This window comes from Python bivittatus, unplaced genomic scaffold (assembly GCF_059951505.1).
Source record: "Python bivittatus isolate LINGU-HERP-01145 unplaced genomic scaffold, Pbiv_v1 ctg000850_np1212, whole genome shotgun sequence".
In the NCBI taxonomy this organism is placed as follows: Eukaryota; Metazoa; Chordata; class Lepidosauria; order Squamata; family Pythonidae; genus Python; species Python bivittatus.
The window spans coordinates 46,788,157-46,803,973 of record NW_028277112.1 but is presented as its reverse complement, the minus strand read 5'-3'; the positions used below and the strand labels follow the sequence as shown (position 1 = coordinate 46,803,973).

Here is a 15,817-nt window from a genome sequence, read left to right as displayed (position 1 = left end):
AGGCCGTGCTCGGGGAGATAAGCATTTCCTTAGCCCCCAGCAGGAGTGTGGGAAAGTTAAGAAGATGAGACTGGCACCACCCTAAGGAATTCACGGTGTTTTGGCTGGCTGGCTTGGGAAGTTTAGATTTGCTCTGGAGAGATTCTGTCTTTGAAGTGGAAGCTAATAAATGCAACAGAACTGTATCTGTACTGTCTCGTGGAGTTCTTTGGGCTGAACCTGACATCAATCTCTCCCACCATGAATTCCTTAGGGTGGTGCCAGTCTCATCTTCTTAACCTTCCCATGCTCCTGCTGGGGGGTAAGGAAATGCTTATCTCCCCAAGCGCTGCCTTCATCAAACCATTCCATCACAATTACACTTACAGCCCTACTCTACTGTGGCCAGCAGCAGTCGCAAGGGAATTAGCTCATCCAGGCTTTCTTCACCAATGATCTTTTTCCACCCATTGCATCAGTTGCATCCAGCATCCGGCATTTTTCTGCTGATCGGGTCCAGCACCGGTTCCAGCTTCCCCACGCAAAGCACCACCAGCATTTCCTCCCACCAAAATGGGAGTACCTGTTTATCTACTTGCAGATGGTCTGCTTTCGAACTGCTAGGTTGGCAGGAGCTAGGGATGAGTGATGGGAGCTCACCCCGTCATGTGGAGCTGGGCTCGAACCGCTGGAGTGTCGACCGTTTCTGGCCGGCAACTCCAGCGTCATTAGGCCCCTACGCCACCAACACAAAAAAGTGTTTCATCGATGTTTTCCAAGGCAAGCATATAATCAGAACTCCAGTGTGCTGTTCCTATTTTATGGGTTTGATGCAAGAAAGACCGGTGAAAGTCTGCAGTGTTGCTGTCAAATACAACATGGAATACCCACAATCTCTTTTTACAGTTTCTGTACAAAACAGGATGTCACCTTAGACCAAACTGTACTAAGATATACATGTTTACAGTAATATCAACTGTTATACAAATCCTCTGTCCTTAGTGAATATATTTAATGCATCTCTGCTTTCAGCTCTGCTTGCCGAACTCTGAAATCCTCTGAAAACTACAGAAAGGCATTGCAATGTGTGCATATACAATGAATTATTTCAAACTTCTTGTAAATTTTTCCAACCCCAATTATTGCTACAATGCTGGTTTAAAGGATCATAGTTCAAACTGTTCCAGCGTATTTAAGAGCCAGTGGGTGGTAAGATTTTCAGTGGATGTGTGCAACAGTTTTTCCCACATAAAGTCCACACAGTTCAACAGTTTGGATGACCTCTTTTATGGGTTAGTGAGAAGTAAAACTGTTTAAAACAATAAAGTCATGACCTTTGTTGTTGACAAACTATGCTCCTAGAAAAAGCTATTTGGGGCTGAAATGTCAGTTCTGATTGTTGGCAGAAATGAAAAATACATGCAACACAGATTGTGCTCAGGACTTTTTTTAAACTGCATTTTTTTCTGATTTGTATTGGTGTGGGACTTGCTATTGATTTTTTTATCTTTTCAGGGAGAAAAAAAAATGTGATTTCCCCCCCCTGCTATTAGCCCTTTCATGGGACATACAAAATATTTTCATATTACAAATCTGGTACAATAAGAATTTTTCCTTCTTTTTTGAGGATTCTCTATAACTTTTAGCATGTAATATTGTAACAATCAAACACTTATATGTCACAAAGCTATTCTAAAAATAAAATGTTCAATAGAAGATAATATTAAAGAAAATTAATTCATACTACATCAGTGATCACAAGTTTAACATGCAGCTTTACCTAAGGGTATAAAAATGCTTATCAGGGTCATTCTATTCAGCTTAGCTATTTCTGTTCTACTTAGGGCATAATTTGACCGGAGATGATGGGAAACACATATAACTGGTAGTAATTAGTCTCAGAACTCTTTGATAAGGTTAGATATAATTGCTAACCATTTAACTGCTAACAGCATCTGTTCAGCTATAGGCAGACCCATTCAAGTAATGAGAAGAACTAAATATGCTCTTTATGGCATTTGCAAATGAATTGTTCAAACATATGAAATATGGCCAGATAGGTCAAGTTGTGACCATTGATGGAATTCAGCATGTTTATCGCCCACTCTAAAAGGATCTTGAGTTGCTTCCCAGGTTTTCTCCTTTCCCTTACCTTTCTGATTGTATCTTGTGATCTAACTGATAGGTCAGCCTTCCCCAGTCTTGTGCTGGTCTACACATCTGGAAGACAGCAAGCAGCAGTGTGCACAGGATCTTGCTGCTTTCATCTGAATGATAAAAACAGCATTTTGGCATTACACTATATGTCCTGCCCTTTTTGCTTTTTGCTTTTAAATCGTTTTTATTAAAAGATTTTACGTATATAATAAAAAGTACATTCAAAGAAAAAGATATAGTAAATGTGAAAGAGAAAAAAAGAAAGGGAAAAGAGACAAAGAAAAAGATAGAAAAAAGAAAATGAAAATAAAAGAACAGAACAGGACAGAAAACATGAAAAGAAATATAAAGAAATAGCTTCCGATCTTCCTCTCAGCAGTTATGCATACAATTCTAGTCAATCTCTCTCTAAGATGGCATCATAATTCCCTTCTTTCTATAACCTTTCTAATCATCAGAACCGTAAGTCACAAAATTATTTTCTTCTTTATGCAAAGAGTCCATAAGTGGTTTCCAGTCATTGATGAATGTCAGTAATTACCTTTCTCTAATCAGAGAAGTCAGTTTGGCCATCTCAGCAAGTTCTGTCAATTTCATCAACCATTCCTCCACAATGGGTAGTGCTGAATCTTTCCATCTTTATGCATGTAACAATCTCACCGCAGTAATCATATATTCAAACAATATTCCATGACTCTTTTCTAACTGTGTATCCATCAGTCCTAAAAGGAGAAGTTTGGGCTTCAGTTGAATATTAAACTTTAAAATCCTCTGGATCAGTGTGTGCATATGAATCAAAAAATTTTTTAGCTTTTTTACATGTCCACCAAGCATGATAGAATGTCCCTTCATATTGTACACACTTTGAATATATATTTGGAATGCCTTTATTCATTCTAGATAATTTCCCCAGCTACCAACAATACATCATTTTATGTATTTTATGTGGCCAATGGACCAAGAGAGGACACATAGGCACGATCCTGTCCAAGGCCCCAGCTGCCTTCTTATTCCAGGCTGCGGCCAGGGCCTCCACTGGACTGTGCAGCAAGGCCTCAGGAACACCCCCCAGCTCCCTTTGGAACCCATGTGGGTCCATCAGTTGCTGGGGGCAGACCGTTTGAATAGGTCCCACCTCCCTGCAGAGGGGGGCAGCATAGGAGAATCTCAAGGCCACCAGGGATGGTTTGACCATGACAGAGGGGATAATATTAAATCCCCCACCAGATCATGTTGCCACTGCTCTGACAAGAAAACCATGTCTGGAGTGTGACCACTGCCCCGAGTCAGGCCATGGATGACCTGGGATAGGCGCATGGCCACCATGGTGGCCATGAACTCCTGAGCTGCCTCAGAGGCCAACCCCAGAGACAACAGATTAAAGTCCCCCAAGACCATAAGCCTGGGGAACTCCACTGCGAACCCCAAGATGGCCTCCAGCAGCTCAGGCAGGGAGGTTGCTATGCAGCGGGGAGGCTGGTACAGAAGCAAAATTTCCAACTGATCCCATAAGCCCATCTTCAGGAGCAGGGTCTCACAACTAGCAACTTGTGGAGCAGAGCCCCTGAAGGCCAGTAGAGTTTCCCCGATGACAACTGCCACACTCTCTCCCTTACCTTGGGGTCTCTGCTGGTGACAAACCCTAAACCTGGCTGGACACATTTCCAAAAGGGGGACACCGCCTTCTGGTGTCAGCCAGGTCTCGGTAATGCATGCCAGGTCGGCCTGGTCCTCCCCAGTAAGATCATGAATAAAGGGGACCTTATTGTTGAGCAAGCTGGCATTTATCAGCAGCAGCCGAAAGCCCAGGCCTCTGTAGGTCTGCTGACCAGGGTCTGGGCTTGAGTGCAGAGGATTGGAACATGTCACTGGTATTACATATTGGGGGCGCCTTCCCCTGAAATGGTCTATCCTCCAGCTCCCGTCATAATGTCCCATGCCCATCACCACTTGAATACCCTTACCTGCCCTGCAATGCCCAAGATGATCTTCCACCCACCATCCTGGCCTCTGGTCTAGGGAGCCTGCCATCTCATCAACCATTCAGAATTGCTGAATTGGCAACTGTTCAGCCCAAGGGGAATTATTGGGGGGGAATGTTCCCCCGTGGCACTTCAACTACTTGCTCTCAGCACCAACAGGGGCTTAGTAACTCCCACTTCCCTCACAACATCCCCTCTCTCAGCTAGCCTCTCTCACTAGCTGGTGAGAAGAAGGGTCACTTCCACTCCTACCCACTTCCTGCCTCATGCCCAGGAAGAGGGTAGCACATTCATATAGCACCCATCCACAGATCCATACCACAATCACTTCAGTCACCCCTAGCCCTTTCCCTGGGGTTAACCACCCCCATCACATTAGGGGCCTTTCACATTGGGGGGCCAGACCCCCCAAGATCCCAGTGTCTCTGTGGGCCTTTGGGCTCTGGCCTCCAGCATAGCTGTCACAACCGGCCCAGCCTTGGGCCCGCCTCTGGCACTCTCACTGCTGCTGCTCCGCTGCCAGTGTTCTCACTGCTGCTGCTACTGAAACTCGCAGCTCTGGGTGTTGGCCTCAGCTCCACAGCCACTCTCAGCCCAGTTGGTCCAGCTCTCACCTCCAATAATGTCACTGCATTGGGCATCACCCTTGGCTCAGTTGTAGGTCCAGCCCACGTTGCTGCCATCACTGCCACCATCATCACCACCCTCGAGCCCAGGCATCGCTCCCAGCCCAAAGGTGCAGCCTCAGCACCACCTCTGGGGCCCTCCCGCCACCTCAGCTGCTGCCACCATCATCCCCCTGTGTCCTAGTGTTGCTCCCAGCCACACTTGACCTCGGTCGCCCATGGACTGTCTTGACTGTCCTTGGCCCAGCTGCAGCCACCACAACTTTCCTCCCCACTGTGACAGCTGGCATAGGGCAGAAGTAATGTCTGGGGTCCTCTTCACACACCCCCATTCAAACCCCATACCCCTGTGCTGTTCATGGCTGTTCATCTTGCTACATATATGCAATGAAGTTCTTCATTGAATAAAGGTCCATGAAGGCCAATGCTGTGACCTTCAGCCACCTTGAAAAACTTAAGTGTAGCCTTCCTGGCACCAAAATAAGGCATGCAGCCATAAATTCTGTAAATCTGCATATAGCTATCCATAATTTTAGCAGCTACATATACTTGGATTATGCAAATCAGGCAAAATTAGTTTGGGGCATGTTGTTCAATGAATGAGTTCAATTGAAATATCAGAATTGATCTGAAGGCAACTGACTATTTGTTTTTGTTGAGTCAACCAACAAAATAATTACTAAAAAAATGTCAGTGATTTCCTGTATTGGAAGTGGCACTGACTCTACTCCATTAATTACATAGTAACTATAATAGGCAATATATGTACGTGTAAAGTTAAGGATTTATTCTGTGTCCCCTCTCTCTGTATCATTCTGCCTGGTCTTTGTTCATGAGATTGATAATCTCGTGTCACTTCTTTCTGCCTTTCTTCCCAGGCACACATGGATGGAGCGTATGCTATTGGACTCTCCAGCTGATAGGATATAATTAGCTAGGTGCTAGGCTTTGCCTATCCTATAATGCGGTTCCTGTAAATTAATTGCCTTTTCTGTTATACTTTTAAAACCTAATTGCTCAGTTCAGATTCCCTCTTTCAGGAATGCTCACAGGCACATACAGAATGCTTCAACCTTTAATATCATAGATATATTACTGGATTTATGGAAACGTATCTGAATAAGCCTATATAGGATTTCTCTGTTAGCATTATAAGCAAGCATTTGTGTATTTTAATAGCAACAAAAGTTCTGCAGCATTCTCTATCAGCTGAACACACTGAGATGAATGTAACAAGGAGGTTTGGTGATTATTATTTTTTTCATAACTGAAGATCTTAGCCTAATGTGTATTAACATTCTGACTGCTAGTGCGAGTACAAGCATGAGAAAATGTGTTGATCTGGATGGGGACCAATAGTTTGAATGAATCAGGTGATCTAAGAGGCAAAAATGCCCATTATTTACTATACACTCGTGAGCCAAGATGTCAACCTTGAACTACAAATGGTTTAGGGGCATCAAGGCAATTTCTACATTCCATCTATATTATTCAGAGGAGAAAGACCCAATTGCAATGCAAAATAAAAATCTCAGCTTGAAATTTCTTTCCATGACTGAACATTCTTTAAGCAATTATATCTAGCACATTTCCTCAGTTTTTGTGAGTTTACGTTTACTTTGGATTTCCTGCATCCACTGAGTATTTTGAAGGAGGGTGAAATATTTCTTCAGAAAGACAGAACCGACAACCTCTCAGCCTTAACTGCACCTCAGTAGTTTGGGGACAGTAAAACTGTTCTAATATTAATGATTACCAATAATAATAATAATAATAGAGATCTTTTAACTGCACAGGTAATAGAAGTGATTTTTCAGGTCTACCCATAGACAAAAATTGCATAAGAAGGTTCTTAATAGATTCTGCATCAAAATGCATGAAGAAAAATGCACAGTTCACACTTTATTTGTGTTCCTTGAAATGTTTAATCACAGAATACTCAATTTTGTGAGCAATTAAGAAGCTTATCATACAGGATTATATCTGCTTCCATACATACATCTTTAAATTTGTCTTCTATAATATGTAGGGTCCTTTGTCTCACTGTAAATGAATTTCAGAGAAATACACTCTTCCTGGAAACCAGGGCTATATATGAAATACTAGCTATAATCTCAGCTATGCTATTAATACTGCACTTTTTGTTCGATAAGAGTTTGCAGAAATATGTTTTCCAACCAGATAGGCAAAGCAACTCTGATAGACTTTTTCCCCCTTCAGTTTGTTTTTTACATTTTCCCCTCCCCAAATGGTATCTGTTGAATAAAAATCTTTTGCAAGTCTGTCTGAATACATCAACACCTTACACTTCAAGACATTTTTTAAAAAAATTCAGAAGTAAGTCACAAGGAACTCCAGAAGGTTTACTTCCTAACAAATGTTAAATATGTACCACAGAGGTTCAATGCATAGTACTGGAGTGTTAACAAACATTGCCGCTCTCAGTAGAACCTTAAGAAGTGTTAATTCTGTGGTGAGAGAATATGAATTTGTGACAGGAAATTCTTACTTCCTTCATTAACTACAATTCCCAGGATTCTTTGGGGGTGGCCATGACAAGTATAAAAACAAGATCAAACCCCTATCTATTTATAATGAGGAAAGATGTTATTATTTTCTTCCACTTCTGGCTCATTCCCAAGCACTTCCTATCATAAGCCCTGACATTCCTATATAAATTTTTACTTGCCTATTATGTCAGTATACAGAGATGCTCAGCTGCTAAAGTGTCACCAACAGGGTTGTGAGTAACAAAAAGAAGAAAGGACCTAAGTATAGAACAGATGCCTGAACACCCCTGGAGTCAAATGCATTTACTGAGGCACATCTGTTGCCACCCTCCTTGAGACTTCCATTTTCACCTACTTATGTGGGCAACTGAAGATTGCTGGCAAGTGAAGATATTTGTCAAGTTCAACCCTGGCCTTGTAAGTCGGATGTAAATACAATTATGTACCTCCGCTCCTTCCCTCCACATATAAATGAATGTGTGTCCTCGTAAGTGAATGTTTCCAAGTGATTCTGCTGCTGTTTGTATCTTCTGCATTTAGCTGGCTTTTGAAGCATGATAAATGCTAGTCATTGCATATAATAGTCAATTCTCATGCAGCACAGCCAGGAAGAGACACATTTGTCTCAATGTTTTTTGGGTGGGGTGGGGTGTTGTGCATGCTAATGCGGTGCTTTATGAAGCAATCAGCCTTGTATATATTCCAATAGCTTAGAGGATTCTGCTAAGAAACATTGAGTTAACTGTATGACTTCAATTTCACTGCAAATCATTGGATTTCAGCTTCCATGTGGCTTTGCTGAGATCCCAGAGACACTTCCCCACCCATTTCCTTCTCCCCCTTCAACTGTATATTTCTGAAAGATTTTTACCTTTGCAAGATAAATGCACTCACGGTGCCTATCTCTACCAAGTTTCCCTTTTAAAACGCAACATTTTTCTAGTCCTCATGATTACTACTGTGGTTCTAAAAAGGAAATGTCAGTGTTATAAGGTTACTGAGATCAGGGTAGATTGTGAAAGGACTTTTTCAGAAGAAGACATCTTTTTTATGATTGACACACTAAGGAAAACACTGTTCATACTTCAGTGGCTCCACTGTCCCATCACCACTCCCCTCACTTGTTTAAGATGCTTTATTAGCACCACAGAAATGGCCATTCCTATGGTGTTTGGGTCATATTGCTCCTCCAAGGAACCAGAGTAGGAAGGCTTTTTCCTTGTGGAGAGCAATTATGAGTGAAGAAGTGGACTCAGACTAAGGAAGATACCTTGTTCCATTACTGCTTTGCTATGATGGCAGGACATATTATTAAGCCTTACTGTTTGAAATTAAGCAAAGAGGCAGGTTTTTGCAAGACCAACATGTCCACATTGCCTCAGGTTGAGGAAGGAACTTCCCCAAAGTGAGATTAGTGTCTCCATTCTGGAAATCCTAGGAGGAGGGCTGGGGGATTTTTTTTTAGCAAAGGACATTACACTTCTCCATTAGTAAATTAGTAGCTGTAGGGTAGCCTTGTGGGAAGTGGCTGAATAAATCTACTTGGCCCCACCCTCATTCCAGTGTGTAAGTTATGTGCCTCACAATACCATGTGATAGAACTGGCTTGTATGTCAAAGATGAAATGACAGAATGCAAGCAGCTTGTGTGAAAGAAGAATTCCTAAATTGACATGAAATTGTTTCAATTTCCCTTGGTGACTGGGTAGACTAGGAAAAGAGAATTGGTTGGCTTCATTCAAGTAGAGAAAACGGATTTATGCCAATGAGCTGAACAGAACAGGATTCCCTTTACATAATACTTTACTTACTGGACTGTGTGAAAAAGGACTCATAACTGAATATTCCCGCCCAAAATATTTCAGCTTAGTTAGAGTGCTAGGGTTAGTTCATTTCTAATAGCAAGAGAAAAAATACCATCTTTCTTTTGAGAACAAAGTTTGCTAAGGGATGAAAACAAGAGTCATGTAATTCATATGCCCCAGATAACCATCAGTCATCTAAAACATACAGTAGATCCTTTCTGTCTTTCCCATTCAAACATTTAATTGATCTGCAGAAAATGTAATTGTATTAGGAGTAATGAAGAAAACCTTATGGTATGTTATGAGTAGAGTACTGCTACACAAAGCTGTTTTATAAAAACTAAAAGCTACATTAAGTGCGCTGCACTGGAGAGACAGATCATCTTTAGTGAATTATTACAAGTAATCAGAGTTGGTCAGATTAGTGATTTCTGCTTTAGGAAGGAGCAACTGTTAGAACTTACATTTGGATTAGGTTCTTATTTTATGCCATAACTCTCTCTTAACCAAAGAACTGTTGCTGTTTCCAAATATTGTTGTTACGCTGCTGGTGGTGATGATTTTATTGAAAGAAAACTAGGCATTTTGTGAGTAGATATACTGTATAGAAAATACATTCTGTAGAATGTCAAAGGGAATAAAACTCGAGCAGTCTTTTGAGAGCAGTTGGAACTGCAGTTTAGCTTTGCAAACCGCTAAAAAAAAAGTCCACCTGTTTCATATTTCAGTCTCTGTTGACATTATTTTACAAACTTTAAGAAAAAAGATTACAGTTATGTTCACAGATTTTGTGCTAGGGAAACTACTTCACATTTTTTGACCTATTGGGATTATTAAGGTTTTTTTTGCCAATCTTTTCAAAGTGATTCTATCCATTGCACTTTCTCTGTGTCACAGGGAATTCGCCTTAAAACCTAAAACATTGTTGTCAGTGCATTGCAAGGATTTCCCCCCCATAATTGTGAACTATACTTTCTTCACTATATATATATCCTTATGCCAGTGTTTTTTTAAATTATTTTTCTCTCAGAACTCCTTCCCACTCTTAAAAATTATGGAGGACCCCAAAAGAATTTTGCTTGTATGGGTTATATTTATCTATATTTACTGTATTAAAAATTAAAATTGATGCATTCACTGCCACTATCACTTCTCATGATTGTTTGACAGGATTTTAATATTGCATTATTTTTCAACATAAGCTGGCAAATAATTTTGATTTCCAGGACCCTGAGTGGGTCCTGGGGAACCCCAGGGGTCTTCAGACCACACTTTGAGCAACACTGTTCTGTGCAAATGTGCTTGGAAATAAGCTCTAGTGAACATAGGTTGACTTATATCTCAGCTATTACAATCTTAGAGCCCTGAAATAAAAGCAATAATAGAAGGGAGGAGGAATTTGAAGGGAAATCTGGAAGTCTGGGTGGGGGGGAATAGAGTGATTCTTAGCGACAAGAAAAGGGCAGTAGATTCTGTAACTTCATTCTCTTTTTTAAAATGTTTCTAATACTTTAAGGCAGTGTTGTCCAAACTTGGCCACTTTAAGATGAGTGGACTTCAACTCCCAGAATTCCCCAGCTGGCTTCTGGGAGTTGAAGTCCACTCATCTTAAAGTGGCCAAGTTTGGACAACACTGCTTTAAGGGAACAGGTGAGGGGGAGAGAAGAATGAAACCAAAAAAAAAAAAAAAAAAGGAAATAAGCTAGAGATAGAGAAGAAAAAAGGAAACAATAAAAACATGTCACATATGAGAAATGGTTTAGCCTGTTTCTTAAAGACATCATTAAATTTTCACCACACTGAATAACATTGATTAGTTTTTCCATGATATGCATGGGAAGCGACTTCATAAGCAGAGAGGGCACACAGAACAGCAGTCCAAGACTAAATTCGGATTGCACTGAAGAATACATCTTTTTGGCTGGCCTTCATGTTTATCAATCCATAATTCTTTATAAAAGGATACATTCCAATTTTTGTTATATAATTCAAAAGTACACAATGATGTTGAGAGTCAATGCTTTTTAAACATTCTTTGGAGGATAGATTAAATGTGAAAAACAATCTTTTGTTGAATTAGTCTCATTATAAAGTCATAAGAAACATATTGATAAGCTTTAATACCCTTACTCACTGATATTCTTAACTTTTTATTCCAGATTGCTTCCAAATTACTAATATCTCATTTTAGCAACACTCTTTAATTGATATCTGTCTACAAATATATCCATCCATCCATCCATCCATCCATCCATCCATCCATCCATCCTGTAGATTTAGAATAATCCAAGATACCTTTCAATATTAACAGAAGTTGAGGGAGGGGGGGGGGGTGGCATTAGATGCTGCTAAATTTGCTGGACCAAATTCATAATCAAGAGATGTTTTAATTTAATATACAAAATTGACTGAAAAGGATCTAAATGATCCATTTTCTTTAGGATCCTTTTTTAGTTGATCCCTCACTATCTCCTCAACAGTTTTCCCTAAGAAGGGAAGGTTGGAAACTGAAGGTGAAAGTTATGAAACATAATATGATCCAGGGAAGGCTTTTTCAAGAGGGGATGTGCTCCTGTCTCCTTCAAGACACTTTCCCTAAAAAAAGTGTTGTCCAGATCCACCTGCTTGTATACTTTCTAGCTCTCCAAAGGAGTCATGTGGGGCCTGCATCAATTTTTCTCTTAAAAATATAAGTGTCTTGTAAAAAATCAACTTCAGTTTTTACAAGACACCTATCTTTTCAAGAGAAAAATTCAACTTCAGTTTTTAATTGACCAATCTGGTAAATGTCTAAACCCTCTTGGAGGGACATCTAAAAACGTGAATATTCCACAAAGCTATGAGAGATATAACATTGGAAGTATGTGTGCATACCAATATTTCCTTAGTTCAAAGAAAAAGAAAAAAATGGCTGTCATAAATTAAAAAAAAGTCCTTCAGAAATTGTAAATCAAAAAGAATGCATCATAAGGAAAAAATAAACAGACAAACAAATCAACCAATAAAAATAAATATAGAACAAAAACTAAAAAAAAAGAAAAGAAACCCAAACCCTAAACATCCATTAGGTCTGCCAGATATGCCATGCTGAAATTACAGTACAGGAGCTCCATCCCTGAGCCATTTCAACTATTCCTCCTTCTAAAAAGTAAAAAACAACAAATCTTTTAAAAATGCTGCTATTCCTTTAATTCCTTTAATAGCACAAAAATAAACTTCTCAAAAACTGCTACATCATAAAATTGTTCACACTAGTATCCAAGAATAACTATCAGTGGGGGAAAAATCCTATTGTTTAGCCCCAAAACAAGCTTTAGTGAACAGCTTCTGCTTCTAAACTCTCTGAAGAAAATGATCTGAAAAAAATTATCTTCTTTGACTTTCATTGAAGAGTACTGAATTGCCACAACAAATGTAGAAATCTACATATTGTAGGTCTCAGAAATGTTGTAACTATGTTATTAGGTTTGACTGGAAACAGAAACCGATATAATGAACAGTTTCAATTTCGAATTTATTCTCTGGGTGCAGTAATAAAAATCTCACATACAATTTTTTTTTCCTGTGAAAGTTGCTAGGATGATCTTGGGCAAGGAATGTTTAGAAAATATAAATTATTTCTGTGATCAAGATCTTATTGGGTTGGGTTATTTTATCCTGATGATCTTTTTTAGCTTTCAAAACCTTGCCACAATTGTTGCAAGTTGTTTACCAGAGTATTCAAGCTTAGTATGTCTTGTTTCATATGAAACAAGGCTTTTCAAGTCTGCCAACGTTTGCTTTACCAATCTGTTACTTAAACCTTCAGATTTCTGGTTCATATTAACTGCATTCTCAATAAAGCACATTCACAATTTTTATTCTGATTTCTATATGAAAAGTTTCAATAAAACTTAAGTGATAGCAACAACAAGAACAAAACAACATCTAGTAATAATAGATAAATTGGGCTTATTGGACCATATTACATTGTATAGAAAATGAATGAATAAATCATTGTGTCAATGGAGATGCAGTAAGAATGCTTCATTAAAGCGTATGTTTTTGCAATGTCTTGAATTTTTATATTCTGGGAAGAAGTCGTTGCACATATCAATTTTACTTTGAGACTGGGATTAATACTTTCCACATTTGTTTAAACTACAGCTATTACATGAAAATTGATGGCTAGATGATGGAAGTAGATTCTCCTTCTTATCAGTAAGAGACTTGTCCTTCAATACTGGACAGATAAATTTATGGCCCCAATTACTCAGTGGATTGAAGACTGATGTTCTGCAATTTAGGAACAAATTGCTTACAAATGTAGATGCTGTATAGACAATTATAATGCAATAGAATGAGAAACTGGCAGAGGGATGATTAGGACTAAGGGTTTGGTTAAAGAAGAACTTGGAGGGCAGATGCAATGGGTTATTGGTGAGGGTGCAGTTGTTTGGGTTAAGTGTGGTGATACTGTCCCCAATCATGCCAGCTCGGTAAAGTTGGTGGATGAAGCTTAGGACTTTAGCTACACCAGATGGTGTTATCTATACTTAGGTGTATGTGGTGACAGGGGTAGGCTGACTGCCCAGGACTAGGGATCCTGAGTGCAAGGTCAGAAGCATCCCAAAGATCTGGCTGGCCAGCTGTTTGGATGGTTGTGCTATTGGAATGTCAGAGGGTGCCCTTTGTTCTGGGGAAGGGAGGGCAAGGGTAGAGGCTGGTATTCTGAGGGTAGAGAGGCAAGCAGTAATATAATGGTACTGATGGGCAGGTAGAGATATGGTAAGAGAAAGGGGCAGCCCACTCTTGAGGAAGGCAGTCTCTCTTATTCTGATTCTGCATTCCAGCCCCAATACACTGCCATTGGACTTTCAGTGGCCTAGGTTTTCAGCTGGTGCTACTGAATGTCAGCTCAGCCTGTAAGAAAGCTTCCCCCATCCATGGCTGAAGAGTGGATAAGAAGGCAAACCTGGCATTTTTTACCAAGTTCTGGTTGGGCATAGATAGGAGTGTTTCACTCATGAAAATGTGCCCACCTGACTTTCTAGTATGGCACCAAAGGCTACTCCAGAGCAGGGGTAGTGGAGTGGTTATAATCATCTGAGAGATCCTGGTGGATTTCAGAGGCACCACTCTGCAGATAATGGGTGTGGGAACCTATTGATAAGGTTCATCTCAAGGGATCAGATAGGATGACTGCATCCATCTTGGCCCTCCTTGATCTCTCAGCTGCTTTTCTTACCATGAATCATGATATCCTTCTGTATCAGCTTCAAGAGTTGGGAATGGGAGGCACAGTGTCATAATGGTTCTCCTCCTTCCTGCAAAGATGGTTCCAGTTAATGTTGGTAGAGGAAGAATACCCCTGTAGCACCACTACTTTGGGAGGCTTCCACATGCAATTCATTTCTTGCACCCCCGCCTCCAACTGTGTTTGCCCATCCCACAAGATTCAATAGAGTGGGCATGCTTTGGGTCTCCATAAAACAATGCCATCTAATGGGACCAAAGAGGCATGGCTTCTCTTTTGTGATATCTATCCCTTGAAATAACATAACCCCCTTCCCCAATATTTGGATGGCTCCAGCCCTGATGGCCTTCTGTAAGGCTTTAAAAACTTCTCCCCCACTCCCCCAGGCATTGGGCAGGGCATTGGGCAAGCCTGCCTGGTAAATGATTTGAGTTGGGTTCAACATGTTGGGTTTGGCCTCAGTTTGTGCTGTTTTATGTTTTGTTTTCACATTTTTATCTTCATTGATTTACTTTTATCTTTGTAATCCCATGTGAGCCACCCAGAGTTGCAACTGGTAAATTGGGCAGCCATATAAATAAAATAATTAAACTCATTGCATGGAACCTGTTGCGTAAAACTTGATATACACATATACCTGTATAAGAAGTAAGTGTGTGTATGTATATTTCAGGGTTTTTTTTCTGTTCCATTTAATTAAATAAATAATGGCCTTAAAACATCCCTCCTAAGTTGGTAATTGCAACTTGATCTGGTTTGCAAAAATCCAGACAGCTACTGGAAGGGAACAAAGAGATTCAAAAAAGTGCAACACTCGTGGTCACCTGGATCTTTGTCGCCCAGAAATGGTAGCTCTAGACCAGTGTTTCTCAACTTTGGCAACTTTAAGACATGTGGACTTCAACTCCCAGAATTCCCCAGCCAGCATGCTGGCCTGGGAATTCTGGGAGTTGAAGTCCACATGTCTTAAAGTTGCCAAGGCTGAGAAACACTGGTCTAGACTTATGATACACAGGGATTCTCCAAAGAATGGGACTGAATGAAAGCAGTAAAATGTACCCTTACATGTGCATCAAACTCTAAATATGGTGGGACTAACCTCTTAGTAAAAATTAAAAAACCAAACTTTAAAGATGCTTGGAATCTTAGTCTTAATTTATTTCAGTCATATTTTCTTTATTTCATTGTCATAAATCTCAAAAGTAAATTAATGTCAGCAATAACACCAGTATCCAGCAATTATTCTACTCTTTAGCAGTAATTCTATTGATTACACACCTGACTATGATAAAGTCTAGCACAAGGTCATTTTTATTATCCTCACTCTGGCTTCCTTGAGGCTAGCTGAATATGAATGTATGGCATACATGCACAAACGCACACACACACGCACACATACACACATAAACAGAGACATGCATATATACTCACACTTTGATTTTGAAATATAGCCATGATTTATTCATGATACATCAAGTTTAAAAAAAATAATAATAAAACAAGCCACTGAAATAACCACGTTG

General features: G+C 40.0%; 1 protein-coding gene across 1 annotated transcript in view; it reads right to left on the bottom strand.

The window, feature by feature from the left end:
- The window catches only part of TYRP1 (tyrosinase related protein 1), a 279,196-nt gene that overhangs the window by 119,507 nt on the left and 143,872 nt on the right, over positions 1-15,817 (bottom strand). Inside the window, exons 3-5 of the mRNA XM_088130526.1 lie at positions 14,286-14,364; positions 2,678-2,858; positions 2,132-2,246 (exon numbers count right to left, since the gene is read on the bottom strand). The gene's annotated coding sequence lies outside the window, so the exon portion shown is untranslated. The remainder of the gene's footprint in view (positions 1-2,131; positions 2,247-2,677; positions 2,859-14,285; positions 14,365-15,817) is intronic.